This window comes from Tympanuchus pallidicinctus, unplaced genomic scaffold (assembly GCF_026119805.1).
Source record: "Tympanuchus pallidicinctus isolate F22 unplaced genomic scaffold, pur_lepc_1.0 scaffold1, whole genome shotgun sequence".
In the NCBI taxonomy this organism is placed as follows: Eukaryota; Metazoa; Chordata; class Aves; order Galliformes; family Phasianidae; genus Tympanuchus; species Tympanuchus pallidicinctus.
Window position 1 is genome coordinate 39,239,911 of NW_026294618.1, and position 7,786 is coordinate 39,247,696.

General features: G+C 36.2%; 1 pseudogene; it reads left to right on the top strand.

The window, feature by feature from the left end:
* Positions 1 to 6,756: 6,756 nt before the first annotated feature.
* LOC128090191 (uncharacterized) lies at positions 6,757 to 6,868 on the top strand (annotated as a pseudogene).
* The last annotated feature ends 918 nt before the right edge of the window (positions 6,869 to 7,786 follow it).

Below are 7,786 nucleotides of genomic sequence, written 5' to 3' on the forward strand. Positions count from 1 at the left end.
TAGTAAGTCCTCAAAAAACCTTTCAATTTTATCATTTAGTCTTGGAGCATTGTCACTGAATGCAATGGGCAATCTTCAGTTTGTTCTCATTCTGTGAAGGAGGGAAAGCAAGAAGTCTTTAAGGAAGCCCTTCTGCTAAAAGAAAAAAAAAATCCTTATTATTTAAATCATGTTTGTATGAAATCAGGCAAAAAAATCATTAAGATTCTTTTTAATATAAATACAGCAAATATCACTGTTATCCTTCAATATTTTGGTGATGAACTTGCATCTGTATGTTCGAGACTTGGTATGCATATGCGGGCTATCTATATCGTCTAAAAGAATCCATCAACATGTGGACTTAAATGATTTGATGTACAAAGTCACATGATGATGTAACTGGACTTCTTTTTTTTTTTTTCTGCACCTTCATCCCTGCTTTAAATTTTGAAGACTAAATTGTTTCTTCTGCCTAACACACATAGTTGTCATATCTCTGATACTACACAGCCAGAATCATTTATTCTGCAAAAGGTTTTTCAGATAACTAATTATAACATCAAGTGGGGTGGTGCTCAAAATAGAATGAATGAGAAATAATGAGGAAAATGAATCCAATAATTATTTAAAGTAGTGGGTGTTAGCTTCTCCTCTGATCCTATGGTGGCAGTCACCACGAGCAGCTTCAAAGTAACAATACGCATCCAGACATTGAGGACATCTTTATTCTCCTATTCACGTTTTACTGCATTACAAAAATCCAGTAGATTTGGTCTGTTTTTTCAATTACGCTAGCCTCTTATGAATACTGTAGAGCTCTCTGTACTGTTGTACTGGTCAACAAAAGACAATGATTAAATTCTAAAAAAGCATTAGATGAAACTGCTATTACAATGGGCATCGGTAATCAGAGGCATAATCACTTTCTGCTGGAAATCTGTAGCTGTAAAATGAACAGAAATACACATTCAGCTTTGAAGTCCATTTTCATGCAAGGATCAAATAGCTTTGTCAGATTTATTCCTCACAGTTTTGAAGAGTAAATGTAAATCAATTCAGTGACAAGAAACTGTTTACTCCATCTCTACGGAGCACGCACATGTTCAGAAAAAGTAAGCTTGACAAAATTATTTCTGATGACTACAATCAGAATTTTGGGGATGCACATTTTTAATATGAAGAAAGGGGCACAAAGGTGACTGCTTTGCAGTTATTTGGTGGGATGGCATTGCACTGCTGCTCCCAGGGTTTCCAGAACAGCAGTATGTGTTTGATTTGTTGACATCTGATGGAACTTGGCTCATTGACCTGAAGATCAAGTACACATTTGTAAGCAAGTTTTAATAAGTTCAGGTCCAGCAGCCTGTGGATTATTGCACTGTGAACCCCTACATCTTTCTCAGCTCCCATGCTTGAATGAAGAGTGTGTACTTCCAGCATTGTCCTTCATAAGCAGCATGTGTAAGTAGCTTTCAAGAAGGCAAAACATGAGACAAAGCCATGGTGGAGAAACAGAACAATTAGAAAGTTGCAGTGGATACTTGTTACTTGAAATCAATGAAAAAAGTTGGGTTTGGAGAGTTTATAGTTGTTTTCTTTTCCCCTTCAAAATTGCCAAATATTCATGTTTGCATTTTCAAAATGTGACGTGTTTCTTGGTTTGGAATAATTTCTCATTTTAAGAATAAAATAAATGTTTAACAAGAAAAAGGTTGTTAAAACGTTTTTGAAGTATAGGCATTTCAGTTTATATTAGTCATTATTTCATGATATTTTATCTGTGAAAATAATGATTTGGAACTTCTTAATGCTTAAAATGGGAAATTCTTTTCTGATTTGTTAAGAGGTTTTGTCAAAAGAACAATTGCAGTATCAGGTAACTTTTTTTATGTCTACGTCTAGTGATAAAATGTAGGCACATAAGGTGTTTTAATATGAGCACAAATTGCAAATGCATTTACAGGTATAGAACAGAGTGGAGATGGAGAATGCTTGGTGGTGGACCAGTATACCAGTATGGAATTTAGGCACCTAAATTGCAGTTGTTCCTGACATTTTATTTATATTAAATCCCTTCACATCAAAGAGATATCATACACCTCCTTAAGAATCAAAAAAGTATTTCCCACTCAACCATCTTAATAAAAATCCCCTCCTCCCCAAGATGTACAGATATAAAGATTGGACTTGCTTGCGGGTGTCTTGATAAAATGGTTACCATGTTATGTGTTCTGAATATGATCATGAAAATGACTGTATAGTATGGAAGGGAATAGTAAAATGCTGCTAACTTCTTACTAAATAAACTTTGTTGCAAACAATTTTAGAGCAGGTAAAAAGGCTATTTATAACATCGCTGTCCTGAATAGCAATATGTAGAATGGCCAAGTTGTAGGATATCCTTTTCTGAAGTGATGACTGCAATTTCAGGAGGCTTGTGCAATATGCTTTTGGATCTAGATTTTCAACAGATGATGACTCTGCTAATGATAAAGCAAAGTAAGGACTTTGTTCACTTACATTTACGATTAAGCCGCACTGTTGTGCCATCAAAACATTTTTAGTCAATTTTAGACACTTGTTTCAACCAGGCGAAGATGTAGTCCTGAATTTATTCAAACCGTTCTTGCCTAACAAAAATCAACATGAAAACTTTAAAAATAATGAGTACAAAAAGAATTCCAATTGCTTTCATTCCATGTTTTCAGATGATAAAAACTAACTGCGATAGGAGTTCTAGATACTAATATAATATAAATAGAAAGATGGACTAGATAAAACCAGCTGAACACTAGTCTGTCCTCAAGACCTAACAGGGAAGTAATAACATGCTTTTGAATGTGTAGCAATGACTTTTGGCAGATATGCCGTATACAATTCCATAACAAAGAAAACCATTGAACTTGATTGACTATTTAATCCATTTCTGAAAGAGCATCACTAAGGGGATGCTTATAGTATTAATAGTATTTTTTTTTAGGCAGGATGACACAGTGTTGTCAAAATACTAGTTCCTGCAATGCTGATCACTAGCTAGCTTACTCTGTCTAGATGCAGTAAACATTTTAAAAGGAAAAATACTGATATTTGCTGCAGACTTCCTTCTCCCATATAGATACTTTGATTTGATTTTATTAATTCTGTTTTGTCCTAATTGCTTAGGATCTTAAGTATCTTAAGTATCTTAGAGTATCTTAAGATCTTGAGTATCTTAAATATTATGGGGCGCAGTGCTTGCAAAAAGTCATTGAGGTTTGCAAATACAAAAAATAAAATACATATAATACATACATACATATAATTCTGAGATTAATGTAGCTAATTACATTAAAGTCTTACATACACAATACACATTAAAGTGTGTTTGCACATGGTCTGTATCTCACTTATTCCCATCACCAGACCAATAAAGTGGCCTGGAAATGTTTAAATGCATTTGCAATTCTTTTTCATGTTATAATGTTGACTCAATCCAACAGATTTTTCTGACCTTTCATACTGAAAATTATAGTATCATAGAATTATAGTATCATAGAATTGGTTGAGTTGGAAGGGACCTTTAAAAGTCAGCTAGTCTAACCACCCCGTAATGAACAGGAACATCTACAGCTAGGTTGAAGCACACAAGCAGAAATCTTTAGGTGCTGGAGTAGAAGATCCTTCTATAAAGTGACTTGAATTTGTTTCTCTTATTTATACAAGATGTGGAAGAATTTCACTGCTATGAATTGCTCCACTTTGCATCTTTCCCTAGTAAATACCCACATATGATCCTGCAGATACTGCAGGAATCTTATCAAAATGCTTTTCAATAGCAAATGGCCTAATTCCCTGCGAGGACAATGAAGCACGGAGCAGGCTTTTGAAGGACTCAGAATGGAACAGTCCCATTCACTTATCCTCACTCCCAGACAAGTCGCAGATTGGATCCTCCATGTTTGAGGCCTTATAATATCTCTGTGATTCTCCATAATTCACCTAGATTCTCATGCTTTTTCTTCAAGAGGGATGACTTATTATGTGTCTAAATCCTTAAAGTTAGGATCTTGGAAAGTGAGAAATGGATTTTGCCTTGTATAGAGAGAAAAAAGGGCCTGGTACTGTGAGTGCTGACTAGAGGGAAGTGTTACAGCATTACAGATCAGAATAATCTGCCTGAATCCCAAAAAGAAATGTGTTTAAGGCACACTGTTTGTATTTTTCACTGAGTTAGAGTGCAAGAACTTATGTGTTGAGATAAAAATTTGCTAAATAAAATAAAAGCTGTGCGAGCAAGCAAAGCAACACAAGGAATTAACCCACTGTTTCCCATTGGCAGGAAGATGCTCAGCCACTTCCAAGAAAGTGGGGCTCAACATATGCAATGTTTTTTTGGAAAGACAAATGCCATCACTCTGAATGTCACCCCTTCCTCCATATTTCCCCCAACTTTTATTGCTGACCACAATATCATATGCTACAGAACATCCCTTTGAGTCACTCTGGGTCAGCTGTCCTCACTGAGTGCCCTCACAGCACTTTCTGCCACTCCATATTCTTGCTGGCAAGGCAGCAAGAGGAGCTGAAACACCATTATATGCTTCTGTATAAGTACTGCTATACAACAATTGAAACATCAGTGTGATATCACCAATGTTTTCATGAAAATGAAAAATAAAAAACACCTTAAAAGCCTTTGCAAAGAAAATCAACTCCATCTCAGCCCAAAATCATGAGAGACATAAACTTGAAGAACCAAGATAAAAAGTGCATTGCAATGGCTTTTCAATCATTGACCAGGACTGAATTGTGTGGAAGAAATATATTTCAGAATGTAGCTTTAGTCTGTATTATGATACGTATACACAAAGAGCTAAAATTAAAAGTATGTGGAAAATTTTATCTCTGAATATGTAATATTTTGAGTGACCTTTTGAAGACTTTTTGAGGTGACACTACATTATAAACAATATCAGCATCCTTGTAACCTGATTGTCATCTAAATTTGCTTCAAAACAGAGATTCAAGTATTACAAAAGCAAAAATACTGGTTTGTTATTCATTTTGTATGATTCAAGAGTCATGTCTCATTTATTCATCCCATTGCTCTGGCACGTTGCTAAGATTTTTTTAAAACCTCAGTGTTATGTCCAGTGACACTGTCACTTTTGTCAGTACCCAAGACAAATTGTTCTTTTCTGATCTGCTAGTATCCTTTCATATTAGTTTAGTAGTGTTACATACCAGAGGGAACAATCACTGATCAAAAAAATCACAAGATGCGTTCACATGGTGCCCAGTGTTAATGAAGTTACTTCCTCATATAACAGCCATGTGTAATTGATTATTTACATATTTCTTGTTTTTCCATTTTTCATCTGAGATGTGACAGCTAAAAGCAGAAAAGGAATATGAGTCCTTCCAGGAACCTGTCTAACAGGGAATGATGGGATTCCCCACCACCATCAGTGAGGTGGGCACCTCATAAATTGGTTCATAATTCAGACTTCTTTCATAATGCTAAACACTCCTCTAGTAGATTTAGTGATACTTTCTTCTATCTCAGGTTAGCTAAAAGAGTCCATCTATCCAGTCAGGAAATGAGAGGGCCATTTAGAAAATAGCAATGCAATATAACTGAAAAAAATTCTCTCTTTTCTAGGCTTGATGCACTACCAGTACAGAGCCCTGAGTATCCTTCTGAATGGCTACTACAAGGACATTACACCTGTACATGGTTACATTACCTTCTTGCAGCATATCAGATCTATTTCTAAGTCTGGTCTTACATTCCTACTGGCCTTCAATAGCCTAAAATACCTACAAGTCTGGGATAAGGAAGCAACTTCACTGCTCTGGTGCAGTGGATCATTTACACTAAGATAAAACATGTTTGCACAGAGAGTAGAGCTCTCAGGTCCCAAACTCTGGTAAGCTATGAAAATAATCACAAGCACCACCATACTCTGCTCCAAATGCAGGAGTAATAAGTGTCTTTGATTTGCCTTCTGAACTGTATAGATTTTTCTGTCTGTGCATAGCTGTATGACCAAAAGAGACAGAGAAAAAAACATGTCTACATTGCACATACTTCTGGTCTTTAAAAGAGGACAAGGAAGTGGGAGGGAAAATACAAAGGAAAAATGGCAGGTAAAGAGCAAGGGAGAGGGAGGGAAACGCTGGGATAACAGAGACAATGAAGAAACGGATGAACCAAATCTGCGAGAAGGAAACAATACGTATAAGGATGGAAATACTGAAGCCTTAAACAGTTGTGTTCCAGTTGATCTGACAGTTAGTCCTTTCTCTTCTAATCTTCTCTTTCTGTTTAATCTTCCTGTTTCCTACTTTCTATGACTACTTGGACAAGAGGAGAGGTACACTGATCCTAGGAGAGTCTGGTAGTAAGGCAATGGTTCAGCAATCTCAGAAGGGAAAAGGATGATCATAGATGGGCTTTCTGTTACATAACCTGTTTTTTTTTTCATAAACCTCTGAAATTTTCCAAGGTGGCTTTTGTGCTTCAGCCAGCACACAGGCCTTTGGGCAGATTCCTTAATGCATTCAGCAGAAAGAATGTGAAATGCCAAAATGTGAAGAAGCAGAAGCTCTCTATTTAATTTTCATAGCATCTCTCTATCTGTACAAACTCATAGAAGATAATATTAACTGTAAACAGTGGCACCAAACATTTTTCTGCCTTTAGGATGTTTCTTCATGATTCACTGCTCTTCGCCTCCATAGCTGCTCATATAACACAAGTCTTGTGTTTTGCCCTTACTATACTTGTATGATAACATTTCTCGGCCTTTTGGCTAAGATCATGTGTAATATCTGTTCTTACCAGTTTGATTCTAAATCAGCATATTTATGTATTTCTACCTTAAAGATTTTGAAAAGACCTTCTGTGTCTTCCCTTTAACTATTATACTTGGAATTCGAATCTGGAATGTAAGCATGTATTTCTTTAGTGGACAAGAGATTAAATGTTTGCGGGTTGGGATGACCCAGATAATTAGCATGTGTCCCTAATGGATGGCTATGATATTAATGTTCAGTCAGGCTGCATCCATTCCAGTAAATTTGCCCAGTGAGGTCTCTCAGTGATCCACTACCTTTCCCCTGAAGTTCTGCATCCTCTCATGCTGCTTCCCTTTCTGTTAACATCTACATTGGCTTTCTGCTGCAGGAATGTTTTGCCTAGCTTTCAGCTGGATTATGAGATGGAAAGGAATTGAATAGGATTGCATCCATGGTTTGCAAGAATTTAACTAAAAACAGTAAAATAAGAAGAAATGCGGAGCACAGCACTGTCCTCAAATACACACATCCATAAATAAATACATTTTGAAGAGAGTCTGTGGCTCTAATTTTCAGATCCTTCACTTACAACTGAAAAGAAGATGACAAGTTTGAAGCAATTTGGAGGAAGGTACATTTCATCTGATACAGCTACATTTTTTTTGTGAAATTGTGAACAAAATTCCCAGAAACTACTTTATATTAATAAAAGTGGCTATTGTTGACTAGTGGAGCATGTGGTGGAATGAGATTGTTGTCAGTGCAAATGGTGGTTACTGGAGTAGAGCTGTCACTGAGATAAAAATGAGGTGGAAAGGCTTCAGTTGGAGAAAAATGACATTGGTTCAATTGGTTCATTTCAGTGGAAGGGTTGGAGCAGTAGTCCCTAGCTGTCAGTACACACTATTCAATAGAGTGTGTTATAAGATACACTTTATTGAATATTCTGTTAAGGGTATGGATAATAGCATTAAACCTATCCACAAAAAGCCAGTAGAAACATTTAGAAGTCAAACATTGAAAG